Source organism: Sorex araneus, chromosome 3 (assembly GCF_027595985.1).
Source record: "Sorex araneus isolate mSorAra2 chromosome 3, mSorAra2.pri, whole genome shotgun sequence".
Taxonomy (NCBI): Eukaryota; Metazoa; Chordata; class Mammalia; order Eulipotyphla; family Soricidae; genus Sorex; species Sorex araneus.
This window is the reverse complement of record NC_073304.1, coordinates 20,019,346-20,042,334: the sequence shown is the minus strand read 5'-3', so window position 1 is coordinate 20,042,334 and position 22,989 is coordinate 20,019,346. Positions and strand designations below refer to the sequence as shown.

At 48.2% G+C, this 22,989-nt stretch overlaps 1 protein-coding gene and 1 non-coding gene across 2 annotated transcripts in view; both read right to left on the bottom strand.

Annotated features, from left to right (window-relative positions):
• The window catches only part of STON2 (stonin 2), a 186,302-nt gene that overhangs the window by 86,914 nt on the left and 76,399 nt on the right, over positions 1-22,989 (bottom strand). The window lies entirely within an intron of this gene.
• On the bottom strand, positions 2,545-2,648 carry LOC129403846 (U6 spliceosomal RNA). Its single transcript, XR_008629506.1, has one exon. It is a non-coding gene; the product is annotated as a U6 spliceosomal RNA (small nuclear RNA).

Here is a 22,989-nt window from a genome sequence, read left to right as displayed (position 1 = left end):
AAATAAACTTATGTTTTTAGATTTAGAAAAATAAATCTTTCTAATGCCATGCACAAAAGTCAGATCAAAATAGATTAAAGATCACAACATCAGACCTGAATCCATAAGGTACAGGAAGAAAACAAAGGCAAAGTCCTCTATGACACTGACGCTAAAGGCATCTTTAAAGATAAAATATCACTAACCAAGCAAGTGGAAGCAAGAGGGAAAAAATGAAATTCCGTGAAACTAAGAAGCTTCTGCACCTCAAAAAAAAATAGTGTCTAAGATACAAAGACAGCCTACAGAGTAAGAAAAATTATTTACCCAATACCCATTGATAAAAGGTTAATATCAAAGTTATATAAGACACTGACAAAACTTTATAAGAGAAAAATATCCGACTCTATCAAAAAATGGGGAAGTAAATAGAAACTTCCTCGAGAAGAAATTCTAATGGCCAAAAGGTACATGAAAAATGCTTTATATCACTAATCATCAGGAAGATGCAAATCAAAACAACAGTGAGATATCATCTCATGCCACAAACTGGCACACATCCAAAAGAACGAGAACAACCAGTGCCAACACAGATGCGGGGATAAAGAACTCTCCTTCATTGTTGGTGGGAATGCCGACTGGGTCCAGCCTTTTTGGAAAACAATATGGACATTTCTCAAAAAACTTGTAATTGAGATCCCATTTAACCCAGCGAGACCACTTCCGGGAATATATCCTAGGATCCAAATACACATAGCAGAAATGTGATTTGCACTTCTATGTCATTGCAGCATTATTCACAACAGCTAGAATCTGGAAACAACCCAAGTGTCTGAGAACAGGTAACCAGATAAAGAAACTATGGCACATCTACACAACGGAGTACTATGCAGCTGTTAGGAAAAGTGAAGTCATGAAATTTGCTTATAAATGGATGGACATGGAGAGTATCATGCTGAGTGAAATGAGTCACAAGGAGAGGGGCAGATATAGAATGACTACATTCATTTGTGTGTATATAACACTGTATCACTGTCATCCCATTGTTCATCGATTTGCTTGAGCGGGCACCAGTAATGTCTCCACTGTGAGACTTGTTACTGTTTTTGGCACATCGAATATGCCATGGGTAGCTTGCCAGGCTTTGTCATGCGGGTGGGATATCTATATATTATGATATATTATATGTTATATCCCCTCTGAGGGGCTACAGCTTCCCTCCCCACCCTGAGCAGAGCTCCCAGCGGCTGAAGACCACCGGAACCTAGCTACAGCCATGCTCAAGGCCCCTCTACACACGTTCGAACAGGCTTCATGCATGAAGGTACTGGCAGAGGAACCCAGGTGTGTGTAATCCCATCAACGGCCAACATCCAAAGAGAGACTTAAAAGCAAGCTCTCAGAAGATATCTTTAGCCTACTTCTCCCTCTGGGAGAAACTGGCAATCTTCTGAGAGTTTCCTGCCCACATGGGACAGCCTTGCAAGCTTCCCATGGTGTATCCATATGCAAAATCCAGTAACAAGCTGGATCTCATTCCCCTGACCCTGAAGAGCCCCCAGTGTAACATCGTTAGGAGGGCCGAGTCGAGATGGACTTCTAAGATCTCAGGGAATGGACACAATGAGATGTTACTGAGCCTGCCCGAGAAATCAGTGATTAAGGGGATATCGTGATTGTGATATGTTATATACTATATATGTTATATTATAAGACTATGTTATGTGTTATATTATGAGACTAATAACCAAGGTCAGGAAAAACAAGGGCCAGGAGGTATGATCAATGGTTAGAAGCTTGCCACAAGTGTTCTGGGGTGGGGGAGAGGTGAAAGGCACTAGGATAGAGAAGAACCAGTGACAATAATAGACGGAAGTGATCATTTTGGACAGGACTGAGACATAAAGGTAGGTAACCTTTCAGTATCTGTATTGAAAAACCAGAAAGCCCAAAAGGAAGGAAGGAGGAGGGGTAGGAGAGGGAGAGAGAGAGACAGAGAGACAGAGAGAGACAGAGAGAGAAGAAAAGCACCTGTCATAGAGGCACTGATGGTGGGAAATGTATACTGGTGAAGGGATGGGTATGGAACATTATAGGACTAAAGACTAAAAGCCAATCATGAACAACTTTGCAACGGTGGCTCTCAGTGATTCATTTGATAAATAAATAATTTTTAAAGGGAGCTGTCATTACAATGATTGCTGTCATTACAATAATGGAGTTGGATACATTCATAATGCAGTCACCCACAGAATGCAAAAAAATCTAAATGTAAATTCCTAGATAACAGATACAGTTTTTAAACAATGCCATTCTCCATTCTTTATGCTAGGATTTTTTTTTCCGTTTTGTTTCTTGTTTGTTTGGGAGCCACACCCGGCAGTTCTCAGGGCTTACTCCCTGCTCTACATTTAGGGATCGCCCTTAGAAGGGACCATAGGGGATGCTGGGGATTGAACCTGGGTTTGCTGCATGCAAGGCAAGTGCCCTAATCATTGTACTGTCTCTCTGGCCCCTATGCTAGGATTTTATTTGCCTTTTCTCATATGATATATATATATATGTTTAAATATGGAATGCTTCATAAATTTGCATGCCATTCTTGCACAGGGGCCATGCTAATCTCTGTATCGTTCCAATTTTAGTATATGTGCTGCCAAAGCAAGCACTGATATGTTTTTAATCCAAGGTCTAGCCCTGAATCCTACTTCTAAAGGGCCACAGAGAAGTGATGCAAGATAGATACATTGAAAATCCAAACTATCAAGCACTGGAAAATGAGCCTCAAAGTTTCACAGAATGTCAGCAATTCAGGAATGACGATAAGACATCCTGGAAATATCAGGGGGGGGGCGATTAATGCACACTCAAGAAAACCTGAAAAACTCGGTTGGATTTCTCCCAGTTTCCTCTGGGTAGCGCTACTGTGCACACAATCACACAAAGTTCTGCCAACTCTGTATCTACAGAATGAAGTCAAACACAATCAAAGACTGTTACCTCTGAGTTTAGAATGAGCCACTATATCTATAACAGAGTCACAGATAATCCCAGAACCTCTCAGGTCTACAGTTACCAAGTCTTATTTCCCCCAGGACATTCACCTCAGGAGTGAACTGCATCTTCATTTCACATTGTCATTCAAAGGCCAGGCCACCAGAGACAGCAGCCCTTCCTGAAAAAATTATCAAGCTTTTGGGGCCCCGAGTGATAGCACAGCAGGGAGGGCATTTTCCTTGCACGCGGGAGACCCAGGTTCAATCCCCGGCATCCCATATAGTCCCCTGAGCAATGCCAGGAGTGATTCCTGAGTGCAAAGTCAGGCATAAGCCCTGAGCATCACCAGGTGTGACCCCAAAAAGAAAAATAATATCATCAGGCTCATTTTGAGTATTTGAGAGTACTGTTTCAAAAATCCTGGTATAGACTCATACACGCTCTGCCGAAGAGCTTGAAAAGGAAGATGAAGCGAAAAGCTATTCAATAATCTCGACCCTGTCCTCTGTGACCAACATATGTTCATAATAAACTAGAAAGCCAACATGGAATTTTGAATTTGGGGGCTCCTCCCATGCAGGCAGATGTGATCTCTGGCCAGCCTCCTTCTTCTCCCCCTCCACACCTTGCTCCATCTGCACCGAGCAGCCACTTCCCTAAAGACCCCTGTCCATGCATCCAAGCTCTGTCCCCCAGCCCTGCAGGCCTGGGACACGCACACAGTGGCCTGGTCTGCACCTGGGTGCACAGGTTCAAAGGACAGTTGAACTCGGCCTTAAAGCAGAGAATTCCGGAGTCCTGGGTACGTGCGCTGTGCTCTTGGGTGGGACGTGAGAACACGGGAACCTGAGAAACTGGGTCTAGGCCAGGGTCTAAGGGCGGCGTGTGGGACGGTGTGGGTGACAATGACAGAGCAGGGGGCAGGAGAGGCAGTGCATGTACCTGGAAACCTGCACTGGCGGTTTGGTTTCCATCTGCCTTTCTCTCTGGCCCAAAGGCAAGTCACATGGCAATGCCTGATGTCACTGGGGCAGGAACAACATCCCATTGTGAGTTAGGGCCAGCGTCACAGGGGGAGGGAGGGTGCATGTTCTGACTCCAAATAAAAGTCCTTCTTGAAGCATCAACACTGAGAATTTCAGGGAAGGAGGCGAAAAAAAGTCCAGGAGTTGAACATGGAGATTGATCCCTCAGTCACTGCTCGGCTTCCAAGTGACAGGGAAGATGCCTTGCAAACAGACTCAGGGCAAGGTGGGGAACTGGCTTGAAAGATGCCCAAGTGGGAAAGGCCCCCACCTTCGTCCCGGCATCCTCTGCGGGGCAAGGCAAGGGGTGGGGAGCGGTGGTGGGGAGGAAGGACAATTATTTGGCAGGGGGAAAGCAGTAAATCTCCGGGGATACATTCCAGCTCCAACTAATAATGTGTTGCTTGAGGCAACCAATTTGTTCAAACAAACCAATCCAGAGAACTCAGTGGGGAGGCAACTCCAGAAAGCAAGTAAACCAGACACTTGCTCCCTGCCCTCCCTCCAACCTCTCTTCAGCAATGCTTTTTCTTCCTCATTCCCATTCTAGGGCAAAATAGCAGGAACAGGACTGGAGCGATAGCACAGCGGGTAGGGCGTTTGCCTTGCATGCAGCCGACCCGGATTTGATTCCCAGCATCCCATATGGTCCCTGAGCACCACCAGGGGTAATTCCTGAGTGCAGAGCCAGGAGTAACCCCTGTGCACTGCCAGGTGTGACCCAAAAAGCAAAAAAAAAAAAAAAAAAAAAGCAGGAACACAAGAGGTTTCCCAGAGCATGGAGAGAGAGCCCACCCTTCAGCCAACGAGGAGCGGCACTGTCGCACTGTCGTCCCGTTGCTCATCGATTTGCTCGAGTGGGCACCAGGAACATCTCCAATGTGAGACTTGTTGTTACTGTTTTTGGCATATCGGATACGCCACGAGTAGGTAAAGAAACTGCCTCTCTGTGTGCTTTCCAAAAGCCAGCCAGGGACATAAAATGTAAAGTCTTTAGGGTTCCATTGAATGGTTTTTCCACATCTTCATTTATATTTTCTGCCTAGATGAAGAGTTACCTATAAACTAAAGGGGCTTCCGAAAGCACATTCTATTGCTACTCATTATATTCCAGGAACTCCGCGTACCTGGTCTCCTATCACCCGCAGAGCAAACCTGCCGGCTTAGTATTATGGTTACTGCTTGCATTCTGCAGATGAGGGAACGAGAGGTCACAGAGTAACCTGCAGGATGCCTCAGAGCCGGGGAGGAGCGCAGCTGGTGCTCACTCACCCCTGGTCTGTCACACTCGGTGCACTCGACTAAACACTGTTTCCAGGTCCTGCCAAGAACGCGCAGCCAGCATTATGCTAGAGAAAAGCTCCACACACAGGACACTTTTATGTGGAAAAGTCGGCAGGACGGAAATACTGGCCCCTGTACCAAAGCAAGAAGGGCCGCCCCCCAAGCCCCGAGTGTGCCTTCAACAGAGTCCTGGGGTGTGGGTGGGTTTCAGTCCACAGTAGCGTACTGTCCTGTCATTCGCAGAATTGCACAAAATTGAACAAAGAAGGACTTTTAGGGGGCCGGAGAGATGGCTCAAAGGGCTGGATTGCATGCTTTTTGTGTCAAGAGACATGGGGTTCATCCATAGCTCTCTCTGGTCCCCCAAGTACTGAGTGCTGAGCACTGATATGGGAGTAGCCACGGAGGACTATTAGACATGGCTCCAGAGCTACACGCAAACAAAAAAAAAGAGAGTCTTGGTGAGAACGCTGGTGGTTACTAGGGGAAACAGTGCATGGGATAAACAGGCAAGTGGTAGATCTCTGGTCATGGGATGGCCCTGACACTTTTTTTTTTTTTTTTTTTTGCTTTTTGGGTCACACTTGGCAATGCACAGGGGTTATTCCTGGCTCTGCACTCAGGAATTACTCCTGGCGGTGCTGGGGTACCATAAGGGGTGCTGGGAATCGAACCTGGGTTGGCTGCGTGCAAGGCAAATGCCCTCCCCGCTGTGCTATTGCTCCAGCCCTGGTCCTGGAACTTCTGTGGAGCCTGAGGTGAGTTCTGCACACATTCAGAAGTCTGCAGCTTCACCCCTGAAATCCTACCATTCTGTAAGCCAATGTCAAATCAATACAAAGAGAAAAAGAACAGAAAAAGTATTGTTTTAGGGTGGGGGTTGTGGCAGGGCTACTGGGACCATTGGTGGTGGCGAATGGGCACTGGTGGAGGGATGAGAACTCGACCATTGCATGACTGAAATGCAAGCACAAAAGTTTGTAAGTCTGTCACTGTACCTCACGGTGATTCACTAATAAAAATTTTTAAATATAGAGGCTGGAGCAATAGCACAGCAGTAGGGTGTTTGCCTTTCATGCGGCCGACCCGTGTTCAATTCCTCCGCTCCTCTCGGAGAGCCCGGCAAGCTCCCGAGAGTATCGCGTCTGCACAGCAGAGCCTGGCAAGCTACCCGTGGTGTATTGGGTATGCCAAAGACAGTAACAATAAGTCTCACAATGAGAGACGTTACTGGTGCCCGCTCGAACAAATCGATGAGCAATGGGATGACAGTGACAATATCAAGTCAGGTCTTTAAAGAGGAGGGAAGTCATATCTCTAGTAGGTCTCTGCAGTCTGACCGCTTCCATGGAGAGCAGGACTCAGACCCATCGAGAGGGGCGGTGTGGGGGAAATCAGAGAGAAGCCTCAAAAGGAGCCAATTCTGCCCGGACATTGGTCCAGGATTTTCGGTTTCCACAACTGAGATTTCAGACATTTCTGTCATCCAAGCCACCCTGTCTGAGATACTTCACTGTGGCAAGCCTAGGTGAGCACAGCACATAAAACTTCGGTAAAGTCAATTGTCAGCCTCACAAAAATAGATGGAATATTTCCAACTACCATTGTCACTACCATTTATGTCTCTTCTCTGTCCTCACTGCCCTTCTCTCCTGCTCCCGAACTTATGGCCAGCTTCCAACCGTGGGCCAACCCTCCTGGAAGGGGCATTTTGTTGATGTTGACAACCTTGTGGAGGATAACTCTGATCTGTATTTTCAGATGAACCACAAGGTGGGACAAGAATTTTATCTTGAGGCTGGAGCGATAGCACATGGGTAGGACGTTTGCCCTGCACACGGCTAACTGGGTTCGATTCCAGCATCCCAAATGGTCCCCCGAGCACTGCCAGGAATGATTCCTGAGTGGAGAACCAGGAATAAACCCTGAGCATTGCTGGGTATGACCCAAAAAGAAAAAAAATCTGTTCTTCGGGGGTCAGAAAGATAGCACAGTGGGTAGGGTGCTTGCCTTGCACGTGGTTGACCCAGGTTCAATCTCCAGATACCCTGAAGATACCCAGGAGTGATCCCTGAATTCTGAGAAGTGTGGTCCCCAGACAACCAAATAAAATCTGAATGAGTTCCAGATATGAATTCTACCAGACCTTTCCTTTTCTAGTAGTATAATCTGTACACCAACTCCCAGGTTTGAAGAAAGCCTGGGAGTTGGTGTACATATTTTATAATTATGTACATAAGGGAGTGTGGCTCACCTGAGTCGGAAAATGGTGTTGCCCCAGGGTACTCCTGTGTCAAAGCTTATTCACTATTTCCCACAAGTACCTGCAGTTGATTTTATGTCAAATATGCTCCAGTGAGGGCTGGAGTGATAGCACAGCGGGTAGGGCATTTGCCTTGCACGCGGCCGACCCGGGTTCAAATCCCAGCATCCCATATGGTCCCCTGAGCACCGCCAGGGGTGATTCCTGAGTGCATGAGCCAGGAGTGACCCCTGTGCATTGCTGGGTATGACCCAAAAAGCAAAAAAAAAAAAAATATGCTCCAGTGAGCATGGCAGTACAGGAGGGGAGGGTACTTGCCCTGCTTTGGCCAACCCGGGCTCCATCTCCAATACCCCATAAGGTCTCCCCGAGCACTGCTAGGAGTGATACCTGAGTGCAGAGCCAGGAGTAACCCCACAGCATAGCAGGTGGCCCCCAAACCAAAACAGTCCAACAAAAGAGCCCTCAAATATACTCCAAGGTATTTAAAAAAAAAAAAACAATGAAATGCTCAGTAGGTTAGGGAATTATCCATCTGTTTGTGTGTGTACCGCAGCCGCGCGACTTTATATCTCTTCATTCTCATTAGTGGAAAACTAATTATCAAATGTTTCCTTGTCAAAAGGGCCATATTCTTGGGGGATAAAGTCCAACAAGAATAGTGAGTTCTGTGTTGAAACTCCAACAACAATAGTGAGTTTTGTGTTGAAATATGGGATGTAATCAAGGTAAAGAGAAAAAGAAGTGAAATTTATCAATTATTCAGGGGGGTGGGGGATGAGGGTGGGAGGTAGACTGGGTTTTTTTTTTTTTTGGTGGTGGAATATGGGCACTGGTGAGAGGATGGGTGTTTGAGCACTGTATAACTGAGACATAAGCCTGAGAACTTTGTAACTTTCCACATGGTGATTCAATAAAATAATTTTTTTTAAAAAAAGAACTATTTAACTAGGGGAAAAAAAGGGAGTTTTTCTAAGCTCCAAAGGGACAAAGAGAGGTCGCAAGGGTGCCGCTGGTGGGTAAGAGCAGACCTCTAAGGCAAAGAAGCACCTCAGCACATTTTCTGCAAGAAAATTAACTGCAGCTTATCCCAAAAGAACTGTAACGACTCCGACTTGCCTCCCAGGACTTGAGGATCCAGAAGAGATGTCTGATCTAGGACACTTTGGGGAGTCAGGAAACTTTTTATAGTCACATCGTATTAGACTGTCATGTTTACTTTGGAAGTGGAAAAAACAATTCCCTCCCCCCATTCTTGGAAAAAAAAAAAGTCTGAAAAAACAAAATCTCCAGCCAGAGAAAGCAGACTGGTAGTTATGTTTGACTGTAAAGGAAGGAATATAAGAGGCCACTTCTGAGTGACAGAACCATTCTATAATTCAATTGTGGTGGTGCTTAGGTGAGTGTATTTACCAATGAGAACAGCTAGCTAGTATAGGTGCATTTATTTGTAGACCGTACTTCAATAAAACGGACTGGAGCAATAACACAGTGGGTAAGGTGTTTGCCTTGCACGCGACAAACACGGGTTCGATTCTTCCGCCCCTCTTGGAGAGCCCAGCAAGCTACTGAGAGTATTCCACCCGCACGGCAGAGCCTGGCAAGCTACCCATGGCATATCTGATATGCCAGAAACAGTAACAACAAGTCTCACAATGGAGACGTTACTGGTGCCCGCTTGAGCAATCAATGAACAATGGGACAAGAGTGCTACAGTATTACTTCAATAAAATATAATTGAAAAGAATATTTAAATGTGTTCTTGGGGTATTTGTTTTGTTTTGGTTTTGGTTTTTTTGGGTTACACCCGATGATATCCAGGGGTTATTCTTGGCTCTGCGCAGAATCACTCCTGGTGGTACTCAGGGGATCATATGGGATGCTGAGGATCAAACACGATTGGCCTCATGCAAGGCGAATGCCCTACCTGCTGTACTATTGTCCCAGCCCCTAAATATGTTCTTGGGAAAGTATAGCTGTAACTTTCTTTAAAGTCCGACTTTGCTGAGTGTCTAATAATTTGCACAAGTTTAAACAAATGGTTTTAACTAATTTTTCTAGTAAAAGTCTTCACAATCTTTTACAATTCTGCCCTCCCTCCATATTCTCTCCTACCTCCCACCATTTTCCTTACAGGCAATATTAATTAGGTTGTCAATGTATTGGTTAATTTTTGAAAATTCTGTGTTGTCTGTTCATCAGTTTTATATTCGTACATTCTACACATGGGAAAAATCATTCAATAGTTGTCGTTTTCCTTCTGATTTATTTTGCTTTGCATAATCCCCCTGAGCTCTTTCCATCTGCTGAAAGCTACAAAATTTCCTCTTGTAAGGAAAATAACTGAAAAGTACTGCCTTGGATAAATGTACCACATCTTTGTAGTCCGACCATCTCTATATGTTATTTCCATATTTTCAGTTGCTTTCATATTTTAGCCACATACAAGTAACAGTACAATGAACACAGGGGTGGGAGTTCTAAGCATACTTAAATCACTCATCATGCTCTATCAATTCACCTAAGAAGCGACTTAGAGGGAAAGACGTCATCCTTGACGGGTGAATTCAGTGACTGTTCGAAAACTTGCCTGCACTTAAAACAGCAAAATAATTTAAAATTAGGATCAGAGGAACTCATTTCCATTTTTCCTCACTTCTCTCAGTTCGACTCAAGTATCCGGAACAAGGCAAATTTTGAGGCAAGTGTTTCTTCTTCCTCTGAGACGAGAAGCAGGACACCAAGGCTGATGCACTGTGGCAAAAAGAAATGGAACTTTACACATTCACTGGTCATCTCCTTTTTAACACCGCACTGGAGCCTAGGCTGCAGAGACCAACCTGGAAGCCCGTCTCTTGAGCTGGGGGAGAAGGCAGACTCCCCCAGGAGAGAGAAGGATAGAGAAGGGATCACTAAGTCAGTGATGGTTGGAAGGACCGCTCGGGATGGGAGATGTGTGCTGAAAGTAGATAGAGGACCAAATGGGAGAGCCTCTCAGTATCAGCATTACAAACCATAATGCCCCAAAGTAGAAAATATCTGTACTCTCCACCCCCACCCCCCATGTTTCATTAGTCTATGCTCCATTGCACCAGGGAGTCACAGCAAAAGTCCTGAAAAGTTATTGGGAGTCCTAGAACTTTATCAATGAAATAGGGTATAAGAATGCCTCAGAAGAGTATGTCAAATGCATGAGCAAGTATGTGGGACTTAGAAAATATATTAAGGTACTTATCAAATATTCCAAAGCAATCCCATACAGTTTTGATCTAGAACTGCTATACATCTGTCTTATCTCTTAATGTCGCCAATATCTACCATGATTTCCAGGCAGAGATGCAACAAACGGTATTTGGACAGTGCTGTCACGACTGTAATGTACTATGCAGATATGCTGTATGTTCTGTTTTAGAGTTTTCTTCCCAACTGGCAGGGCTCAGGTGCTCCTACTGGTGCACAGCTTAAGGGTTGTTCCCGGCGGGGCTCAGGGAAGCTGGCGGTGCCAGGGGCTGTACCTGGGATCCCACACACAGAGCGGACACTCTGGTCTTTGGAGTCACCTTGCCCTGGTCCCTGCGATTTCTTCAGGTGGGAGATATTGCCGACGCCACTGTGTTAGCTGTGTCCATCCATCATAGAGGGAAATGCTCACTTCACTAGTCTTCCTCACTGCTAGTGGCAAGAAACACAGAACTCATCCAAGTTCCCGGGACCTTTGAAATCTGGGGATCCAAATATCTAGTTTTGGTCTCCTGTGGGGAATGGAACTGTCTTAAGAGCTCTGGAACTGTGAGGCTGGAGAGATAATACAGCAGGTAAGGCACTTGCCTTGCATGTTGCTGGTCCAAGTTAGATCCCCAGCATCCCATATGGTCCCCCAAGCACCACCAGGAGTGATTCCTGAGTGCAGGGTCAGGAGTAAGTCCTGAGCATCACAGAGTGTGACCCAAAAAATCCAAATGAGGAATTTAAAAAAACCAAAATGCTCTGGGACTGGGTACTGAGACCTGGTCCTCCAGAGAACTCAGACAGATGGACAGCGATGCACAGTGCCAACAAGCCTCTGGTAGACGATGACGCTGGGCATGGGTGTCTGTAAGAGGAAGACCCGAACACTGAAAAGAACGTCACAGAAGGTGATGGATAAAGAGCATCACACCGTCCCCCCTCTTCCCCCCCTCTTTGGGATCAGCTCATTAGCACGCCTAACAATGACTCGCAGAGACTCTGGTTGGGAGCTCTGGGGGGTTGCAGTGATTCCAAATATCTGGCTCATTAGTTCAGGAGGCGGCATCCTCACATCTGCCACTCTTTCTCAGATTCTGCTCCCCTCAGAAGCTCGATAATAACAGAAGCCTATTTTAATCTCACAGAAGGACTTTGCCCAGCTCAAGTTCTCTGTACTCTGAGGTGAACATATAGGAAAGACAGCTGTTCTGATTAAAGAACACAGAGGGTGAGATTTTGAGGATACCTCCCATGACACCATATGCGTCCACTCCGCTCGCTTTGGGGGCCCACACCTGGCAGTGCATAGGAGACCCTGTGAGTCAGGGTTCAAACCCAGGGTTTGAATGCAAAGCATATCCTCTAGCACTTCAATTATCTCTGTGGCCCTACCCGTTATTATTTTTTCAGTAGCAGTATTGAATCACAGTGAGAAACACAGTTACAAAGTTGCTCATAAACTGTTCTCAGTCATATAATGTTCCATCACCTGTCCCTTCCCCAGTGTGCATTTCCCACCACCAACGTCCCCGGTTCCCTCCTGCCCAGCCCTTCCATCCCCCACCTGTCTCTCTAGCAGGCACTTTCCTTCTTTCTCTCTCACCACTCGATATTTTTTTTAATGTTTCAATGATTATAGAAAAACCCAAGAAAGAACTGAAAAAACAAAATGGAGAGTACTGGATAACTGCCTAAAATCTGAAGAGATGGGGGAAATATCTTATTCCCCATCCTTTTCGTGGTGGGAGAGGAAGGAGAAGGAGGGAGGAGGCCTTGGTACCTACCTGGCAGTGCTCAGGGCCTATTCCTGGCTCGGTACCCAAAAGGGACTTCTGCTGACACCTGGGGAACTATATGCAGTGCCGGGGATCAAACCAGGACCTACAAGCAAGGCCAGGGCCTTACTCACCTAGACTATCTCTCTGGCTCACGAGTCTGATTTCCACACTAGCTGCACCCACTTGCTCTCTCTGGATTCTTTCCTGCCAAGAAATTACGTTTGAATGAACCGAACAAATAAACCTAGGTAAGCGGAGAATAGGTTGGGGAATAAGGGCTTTCCAGCCGTCCATCAGAGTAACTAATTTCTTCCAGAAAGCTCCATGCTGTAATTTCAGTGTTCCTGCAGCGCGGGTGAGAATGGAATGAATGTGATTGATTCCCGCTTCCCAGAGGGCACAGCCTGGAGTCCAGCAGAAGGGTGCAGGGAAGTGTGCATGAAAATCCCGGGCAGCCCGAGGAAGTGGCCCGGGGTCTGCCGAGGGCGGCTGCCCACAACTGTCTGCATCCCCCACCCTACCACTCAGAGGGGCCAACGAGAGCACGAGGGCTGACTCCCACACCTCCTCAGAGAGTTCTGTGTCCTGGCGCCAAGTTCTAACCTCTCACTGCTGTTTCTCCCCGGGAGAGTAATAACTCCCTTTCCCTCGCCTTGCTTTTGTTGCTGCAACGACAGAGGTCACATACACCTGGCCCTTGGTGTCCCCACAATTTAGGGTGGGGGCGGGACAGTGCCAGCACACTGGGCTGCAGTGCTCCCCGGAGATGATGCTGGTTACGGTTCTCACATGCCTTCTGGCTGCAGTGCTCACTGGACTCCCCCGATGAGTTCAGTGCTCACACACACACCTGACTGTGACGTGGCCAGAAGGGGTATCGCATCCCCAGGACACAGGGGGTGCAGAGCTGCCGAGACTGGGCTCTGCCCTATGGAGCTCCATCTGGGGTCAAACTGTTGGCCTGACTCTTGCAAGGAAGGTGTTCTAAGTCCAGTGCGCTATTCCCCAAGTCCACTGATATCTCCTTTGAGGACTGTGAGAATTAAATGAGAAGGATGCATGTCACACACGCTGGACCTGGGGCTGGAGCAATAGCACAGCGGACAGAGCGTTTGCCTTGCATGCAGCGGACCCAGGTTCGATTCCCAGCATCCCACATCATCCCCTGAGCACCGCCAGGAGTAATTCCTGAGTGCAGAGCCAAGAGTAACCCCTGAGCATCGCCGGGTGTGACCCAAAAAAGCAAAACAGAAAAACACATTCTGGACCTATAGAAGCCATATAAACATTTTTGTCTTGCTTATAAAGATAATTCTGATAATAAAATCGGTAGATTCTCAGTTCCTCATAAGAGATATAAAGCCTACTCCTCTGTGGTTGCAATGGCTGGCAAAATGCCAGTTTTACTTTAACGAGTATTTGTGTGTCTGAGAAACTTTTGAACTTCTCTGGAGAACGTTCCAAACAAGGCAATCAGTCATCGGAGCTAGTTTTGGAAGATACTGAATAAAATCCATACAGAGCTTCCTGTGGGTTTTATTGCTATGCTGGTGGTGGGTTTGATGTTCTTGGGTTTGTTTATTATTCTGCAGTTCTGAGGATAGAACCCGGGACCTCGAATACACAGGGCAGGCATTCAACTGCTAAGCCACCTCCCTCCAAATAGATCTTTAAGGGACAATTGGGGGGGAGATCAATTTAAAGTATATAAGAATATACAAGGGTCCAAGGGTCGGGAGGCTGGAGTGATAGCTCAGCGGGTAGGGCGTCTGCCTTGCATATATATATATATATATATATATATACACATATATATACATACATACATACATACATATATAAACCAGTGCATATATTGGTTTTGGGGATCACACCTGGTAGTTACTCCTGACTCAGTGCTTGGAAGTCAATCCTATCAGTGCTTGGGGGACCCTGAAGGGTCAGGGGTTAAATCCAGAACATCCTGTATGCAAAGCAAAAAGAAAAGAAAAAACATCACCGAGTGCCCCCCAGAAATCATTGTTTCTGCCCTCTAAAAATATTGTTAAATGTTTTTCTTCAACTTTGAGGAAGCTACTGTTCATTAAGTAAATAAATATTTATGTACTGTGTAACAAGAAGAAAGAATTTTTCCAGGCAAAATATACTCAAGGCAAAAAAAAATCATAAAATACAAATGTGCCTTGCCTTACGAACCACAAGAATTGCCTTCAGTCAGCCCCATCGTATACAAGAATAATTATTATTTACCAGGAACCTCCTGAACCTGGTCTAGTGCTTCTACCAGCTGCTAGAAGGTTAGGACAAAATGAGCAATGGAGAAACAAGTTCTATCTTGCAAAAAGCGACGCTCCCCAGTGATGCTCTCAGACTCACCCGCAGTGACAAGAGCCACTTCCTGAGCATGCAGACATTTCTTGTCACAAAAACTGCAATCACGAGCTTTCTACGCATCAGACACACGTGTCTGAGAGGGAAGAGAGAGCCGGTCCCTCGGGCTCGCCCTACTGCTCTGGCAGAATTCCACTGTGGCCTGTTACATGCAGATGAATCAAGACCATCTGGCCTATATTTGTTTTCTGGCTCGTGACCGTGTTTCCCAAAGTGGGAAATGCCCAGGGCAGCACAGGAGCCTTGGGAGCAACTGGGGGGGGGGGGCACTTTGCATTGGTGTGCTTAAAGAAAGTGGATTTCTGGGGGGCACTCGGTGATGTTTTTTTCTTTTCTGAAAAGGGAATCAAATGAATCTGGAAACCTCTGCTCACGAGCATTTAAATATGAAGAAAAGAGAGAGACAAGGAGAGAGAAAAAGAGAGGAAGCAAAAAAGGAAGGAAGGAAGGAAGGAAGGAAGGAAGGAAGGAAGGAAGGAAGGAAGGAAGGAAGGAAGGAAGGAAGGAAGGAAGGAAAAGAAAGAGAAGAAGAAAGAAAGACAGAGAAAGAGAGGAAGAAAGAAAGAAGAAAGAGAAAGAAGAAAGAAAGAAAGAAAGAAAGAAAGAAAGAAAGAAAGAAAGAAAGAAAGAAAGGAAGGAAGGAAGGAAAGAAAGAAAGAAAGAAAGAAAGAAAGAAAGAAAGAAAGAAAGAAAGAAAGAAAGAAAGAAAGAAAGAAAGAAAGAAAGAAAGAAAGAAAGAAAGGAGGGGAGGGAGGGAGGGAGGGAGGGAGGGAGGGAGGGAGGGAGGGAGGGAGGGAGGGAGGGAGGAAGGAAGGAGAGAGTGAGAGAAAGAGGAAGGAAGGAAGGAAGGAAGGAAGGAAGGAAGGAAGGAAGGAAGGAAGGAAGGAAGGAAGGAAGGAAGGAGAGAGTGAGAGAGGGAGGAAGGAAGGAAGGAAGGAAGGAAGGAAGGAAGGAAGGAAGGAAGGAAGGAAGGAAGGAAGGAAGGAGAGAGTGAGAGAGAGAAAGGAAGGAGAGAAAGAAAGAAAGAGAGAAAGAAAGAAAGAAAGAAAGAAAGAAAGAAAGAAAGAAAGAAAGAAAGAAAGAAAGAAAGAAAGAAAGAAAGAAAGAAAGAAAGAAAGAAAGAAAGAAAGAAAGAAAGAAAGAGGAGAGGAAGAGAGAGAGAGAGAGAGAGAGAGAGAGCGCAAGACAAACTGCAGAGCACGTAACAGAGTGGTGTTTACTTTGTAGATCTAAGCTGCCAGAAAAAGCTTCTGTTTCCTCAGGAGACAGGAGGTGGCTAGATAGCTGCTCTATAGCACAGTACTGTTTTCATGTAAATTTACCAATACCCTTATTTTGGTTCCCCAATGCTTTGACAATGTCATGTGCTTCCGTGTCAGATCTGCCAACTGTGTACATATGTCTGGCTAGCCATGCATCGGGGCGTGCTTATGTCGGCAGTAGGGCTATCTGGCTTCATGGAAAGCTCAAGCTATGCATATAGATATGCACGTGTATGTCTAGACATTACACATGTATGGAGATACAGCTACACGTATCCCTCTCTCTCTGGGGCTCCCACGGCCACACTGGGCTGATACTCTCACGCCGTGTTGAACTCGAGACCTCCGCAAACCAGGCACACACAAAAGCCCCTGAAGCCCTCTCCCTGGCCACAGTTCTCAAGCTTTCAATGAGCTAATACACACTACAGTTCTCCAGCAAAGGGAGGACACGACAGAGGCTCCCAGCATCCAGAGTCTTCTGCGTGGGAGACACCTGGGAGAAATGCCGGACCCTTGAAACCAGCTGAAACGCAAAGGCCTGGAATGCACTCTCATTCCTTTCCTGAACAGTCAACAGGCCGCTCTTAAATAACTGCTGGGTGCTTTTGCTGGTCCCCATATCTCCCGTTTGCAGATATATTGGGCATTCTAACCCCACATCCAAAGCCACACTGCTCTTGTACAGAAAACTGACAGGGAAGGCTACCCTACACAGTAGCTTATGCACACATCCCTCTCCCCGGGCACCCACGGCTCACCAGGGCAGACGGCTTACTTTTGTCCCCTGGGCCTTTTCACTGTTTATCAACCCATGTGAAACTAGTGGCGTCCCAGGGCGAGGGGTGGGGTGGGGGTGGGGGACATGCCTGTCATGTAGCGAGAGAGAGGAGAGAGAGAGAGAGAGACAGAGAGAGAGACAGAGACAGAGACAGAGGTGTTGCTAGGGATCTTGCCTATTCTCGGTTCCCCTGACATTTGCCCTGGAAAGCGGAGCCGGGAGCAACTGTGAACAGAGATGCCAGCTCTGCCCCGAAGGCTGTCATCTACCCACAGAGGGGATTTGTTTGCCTTCCTCCTCCTAATTATCCCCTTGGCGAGAAAAGGAGAAGAAAGTGGAGGCTGATCACAGACTCCCTCCCACTGCAATTAATGCTGGGAATTGGGATTGCCCTGGGGGGGCTGCCAAATCCCTACATTCCTCCTCCGACCCCCTGCCCCCCCACCCCCCCAGCACTGACAGGGAGGAGGGGGCAGGCACATGTGGCGGGATATGCAGCAACAGAAGCGACAGGTAAGCTGGCCCGGCCTCGGCTGGCCTGGGCAACCGTCACTCCCTCCCCACACAAGGGAGGAATCAGCAGCAGCCCAGAGGGCACTGCCAGGGAGGGCCCAACGGGCTGGGCAGAGTAGGGCCGGGTAGAGGGAGCACCAGAGGGCACAGTTCAGAAACTTCTTTTCACCCCCTATTTCACCCCCGACTTCAGCAATACCAACAGGCATGGCAGGGTGACATACGTCTCCCCAGGAAGTGCCAGGGCCAGGTCCTTGGTAAAAAATACCCAGAAGAGGGCCAGAGAGATGGGACAGGGATTGCGAGATGTGCCTTGCATATGGCTGACCCCGGTACAATCCCTGGGACCACCTCGTCCCCCACGCACCGCACTGCTGGAAGCAACCCCCAAGCACAGAGCCCGAAGTGGCTCCTAAGGACTGACTGTCAGGGCTGATCCAGCATCTTCCTCCCCTTAAAGGGGGAGGGGACTTGAGAGACAGTACAGTTAAGGCACTTCCCTCTCAGCTGGGTTCTTGAAGGCTTCCCAAAATACATCTGCATGCTACAAGGGCTGTGCCCAACTGAGGTGTGACCCCTGGGACCAAAAAGAGGGCTCTCCCATCCAAGAAGCCCACCAGGCCTGACCCTGCTTAGCTTCCGAGATCAGACTACATCAGGCACGTTCAGGGTGGTCAGGCCGTAGCCTCCCGGGACAGGGGAGGAGTCGGTCCTTCTTCCCCACCCCGTCCCAATGGGACTCTGAGATAACGCCCCCACACGGCCACCGTCTACATAAGCTCCCACACGGCTGTGATCCAGAGACACACAAAGGAACTTCGGGCCCGAGTAACTTGCTGCAGCGATCTCTCCAGACCCTAATTATTAAAATTTTAGAATTCCTAGAGCGCATGACCGCTCTTGCCGTTGCGAGACATTATATTGTATTCATAACAAGCAATACAATACACAAAAGGCAGTGTCCAGCATTGCCTTTCCGGCAGGTATGAGTGGCGGTGGGACTGGGCTCGAATATCGAAAGTAGCCAAAGTAGAGAAAGACAGCATTGTGCAAATCGTCTGCCACACGGGCAGGGGGAGGTATGGGATGGGGGAGGGGAGATACTGGGGACTTTGGTGGTGGAAAATGTGCACTGGTGAGGGGATGGGTGTTTGATGACTGTATGATCAAAGCTCAAAAATGAAAGGTGTTTGGGGCTGGAGCAATAGCACAGCAGGTAGGGCGTTTGCCTTGCACGTGGCCGACCTGGGTTCGATTCCCAGCATCCCATATGGTCCCCTGAGCACCGCCAGGGGTAATTCCTGAGTGCAGAGCCAGGAGTAACCCCTGTGCATCGCCGGGTGTGACCCAAAAAGCAAAAAAAAAAAAAAAATGAAAGCTGTTACTATACCTCACAGTGAATCAATAAAAAGGTTGAAAAAAAATGAGGGGCTCTCTAGAACCACCGGAAGAGATGCTCGAGCTCAGCGCCAGGAGTAAGCCCAGGGATGGCCTCAAACCAAACAACAACAGATCTCACACTCAACTGCCCATGGGATCCCCGAATCTAAAGACTGCATAGTCCTGCTAGTACAGACCGCCAAAGTCCCGTAGGATCTCATCCCACCCTGCAGAGTTTACAATCCGCCGGTCCTCTGAGAGCAATTCAAGATGAGCCGTAATTACCCTTATTTCAGAGGGAACTGAGACGCAGTGCTGAAAATTAGGGACTTTTGAAAAACAGCTCTGAAGCCTCTCCACACACACACACACACACACACACACACACACACACACACACACACACACACACACACACACACACACAAACCCTGTCATCTTGCCAGGCAGAGGTGAGGAGAGGAGAGAAGCCTGTGGAGACCCGTAATCCCTGGGGACAAAGGGAGCAGAACCTGCTCAATGGCCTGGGAGAGGCTGCTTTTACCCCGAGGGTCCAGCCGGCCTTGGAGCTGGGCTCTCCCAGAGCTGGCCACTGCCGCCCGCCTGGTGCCAGGCGAGGACAAGCAACCACCTGGCTGGAAGCCTCCCAGCAGGCAGAAGTGGGGGGAAGCTCTCAACAGCCGGGCTGAATGAACGGCGGAAATTCCCAAGGGCTGGGGTAGACGGAGAAGGGTGGGGGTTAGAAACACTCGGTCTTTCTTCCAAGCCTTACAACTTCCCCCCTACCCCCATCCTGGGATCCGGGGTGAGGTAGAGGCTTCTGGAGTCAAAACTCCTCCTAACTGTGCGCCTCAGGATGTTTGGGAAGAGCCTGTGGGGGGTCCCACAGCAGGGGGCTGCTTCCCAGGGCCCCGAGGGCACACCCTTCCCTCCTGGGTGCCTGGATTCTGCCAGTGAGGGCTCCCTCCCGCCGCTGAGAGGGGCAGCTCGACTGGCTGAGACCCTGCTTTGTGGGGAGCAGGTCCAGGTTCCATCTCCAGCACCCGAGTCCCCCCATGAACTGCTGAACTGCTGGGATGACTCCTGATTGGGTGTGGGCCCAATGTGCACACACACACACACACACACACACACACACACACACACACACAGAGGGGGAAAGAAGCCCTCACACCTCAGCCAAACCGAACCTATGGTTGATTACTAAAGAATTTCTCTTCGATGGGGCTAGAGCAATAGCACAGTGGGTAGGGCGTTTGCCTTGCACACGGCCAACCCAGGTTCGATTCCCAGCATCCCTTATAGTCCCCTGAGCACTGCCAGGGGTAATTCCTGAGTGCAGAGCCAGGAGTAATCCCTGTGCATTACCAGGTGTGACCTAAAAGGCAAAAAAAAAAAAAAAAAAAAGGAATTTCTCTTCAAAATGCAGGGTCCAGAAACTTGTTGACCCAACAATACTGCGGACAAAGAAGTTATCTGTACAGACTCATTTCTGTTAAAGAAACAGACAGGGCTGGAGAGATAATACAGTCAAGGACAACTCTTGGTATGTGGCCAACACTGGGACCATATTTGGTCCCTTGGGAAGTGTCAGTAGTAAGCCCTAAGCACTGCTGGATGAGCCACCTCAAAAAAAAAAAACAAAACCCACCTTTTTTTAATCCAAAAAATTTTTAAATTCTTTTGATCTCATTATGTAAAAAATAACTTCCAATCACGTATATTCATATATACGTATACACACATATAAATGATGCATTCCCTATACTGATCTATGCAAAAGATAACAGCAAACTGGTAATCATGGCATCAGTGGTGGTATCCCATCACCAGTTTGGGGAAAAAAAGGCTTTTGAACTTTGCAATCCTGACCTGGAGATAGAGTGGGTCAGAAGCTTGCTTGCCTGTGGCCAGCCCAGGTTAGATCCCCAGCACCCCATATGGTCCCCCAAGCACTGCCAGAAGTGATTCCTGAGTGCAGAGCTAGGAGCATTGAGCATTGCTAGGTGTGGCCCCAAAACAAAAACAAAACAAAATAAAAACAAAACCCCCACACCTTTGCAGTCCAAGTCTGTCCATTCCTTGGTGTTCTCTTAGACAACTTTCTTTACCTTTCCCAGACTCAGGGTGAATTAGGAAGCAGGGAGATGATGTCTGCGTTTCTCAGTATGGATGTAACAGCCAGAGATGATGTGTACCATGTATTAGCAGCCAGCACAGGCTCAGTGAATGGGATGATGGGTACTATGAGTGAAGTAACTATGAGCAACAGGATTGCTACGACTTCAGCAGAAGAAAAAGTGTCAGTGAAAGGCCAGCCCCTTAGCCATAGAAGCTGCCTCCTGCCAAAGACCAGACCCAGACGTGAGCGCACAACTGCTCATTCCTTAGCCTTGGCTCTGCATGGAAGTCTCTAGAAAAGTGTTCTCAAAGTGGGTGGCGGTAGGAGGATGCTAGGCCCATCCTAGAGCTGTTTTTGTTTTGTTGTTGTCGTTGATGTTGTTCCCTTAAAGGTAGATTTTAGGTGCTGAGTAGTTCTTTTTTTTTCTTTTTCTTTCCTGAGAAGGTGGCAGGGGGCCAACTAAACTTTGAAATCCGGGGGCCAGTGGCTATGTATCACCTGGTGTGGACCCTGGCACATCAGTTGCTTTCCACTGGCTTCATCGCCATCCTCCAGGCCCACTCTAAGCCCCCACTGCCATGAGGTTCGTGGAGGTCCTCGGCAGGCCCCCTGCCCTTTCCCTCCCGCTGAGATGGGCCAGTAGGAATGACCGGGCATCGCCAACACCCGCCCCCCCCCCCCCACGCCAGCTCCATGTCCATCCTCTCGTCACAGCACCTGAGGGGCAGCGCCTGCCCCGTGAGCCCAGCGCCGGCAGCCTCTGTCCTTTCATTACGGCATGAAAGAGGTTCTTTCATGAGGCCTCAGACAATCCCCTTTGAGGGGACCATCTGCTTCCTGCCAGGACCAGGCAAAACAACGGGCGGAGGAGGCCTCCTCCCCGGCTCGAGCAAAGGGAGGCCCTAGCCTCATCACAGACTCTGAGCCGGTCTCATGATGGTCCACTTCAGGCTGGAATTCTGATGGTCTTCACTTGTGCCTCCAGGAATTAAAGCAATTTTCACCTCAGCATTAAGTAGAGAGATGACTGATTAAAAGCAAACAAACAAACAAACAAAAACCAAAACAGCTGGGGCTCAAAGCCCCACCTTTTCTTACACGAGGGGCCCGGGTCCCACCTCTCAAAAGCAAGAGGTGATCTGGGATGGGGGGGGGGGTGTGACGGCCGCGGAGCAACCCTGATGCTGTGACTCCGTCTACAGGAGGCAACAGCTTAGTGGTTCTCACGTGGAGCGGGTAACCCGGTGCAGGAAGTGCTGTGGTTATCTCCATCTCCAGAGGAAACTGAGTCATGACGCTCTCGAGGGCACATCACGGCAAGTGGCAGGGCATCCGGAGGGCACACACAGCAGCTCCGGGGGCTGTGCACTCTCAACCGCTCTCTCTGAGACACCCTCCAGGGGAAGACCTGGCGGGCGGTGAGGTGAAAGAAGCGAGCACAGCCTTCTCACAAGAACCTTCCACCCAGCACTGGTCCCCATGGTGGGGAAGGGGCTGGGGGGGGGGGCACACGGCAGCCCCCTAATCGGTATCATTGACCCTGGGAAGGAATGAGAACTGGTGGCATGTGGAAACCAATCCGTGAAGAACTGTGACATATGAAGCGATCACAAAGTAGGATTCTTGGGGCTGGAGCAATAGCACAGCGGGTAGGGCGTTTGCCTTGCACTCGGCCAACCCGGGTTCTAATCCCAGCATCCCATATGGTCCCCTGAGCACCGCCGGGGGTAATTCCTGAGTGAAGAGCCAGGAGTAACCCCTGTGCATCGCCGGGTGTGACCAAAAAAAAAAACCAAAAAAAAAAATTACAAAGTAGGATTCTTTCAAGAATCCTTTTCCGAGGGAGGCCACCCCAGCAATACTCCAAGGACCCCGAGGAGGCCACTCCCAGGTGCTTTAATGCTCAGGCGGGTCATGTTCATCACTGAGCCACGGGCTGCCCCTCGGCAATATTCTTAAATACCAAACCAAATCCTGACTGACTGG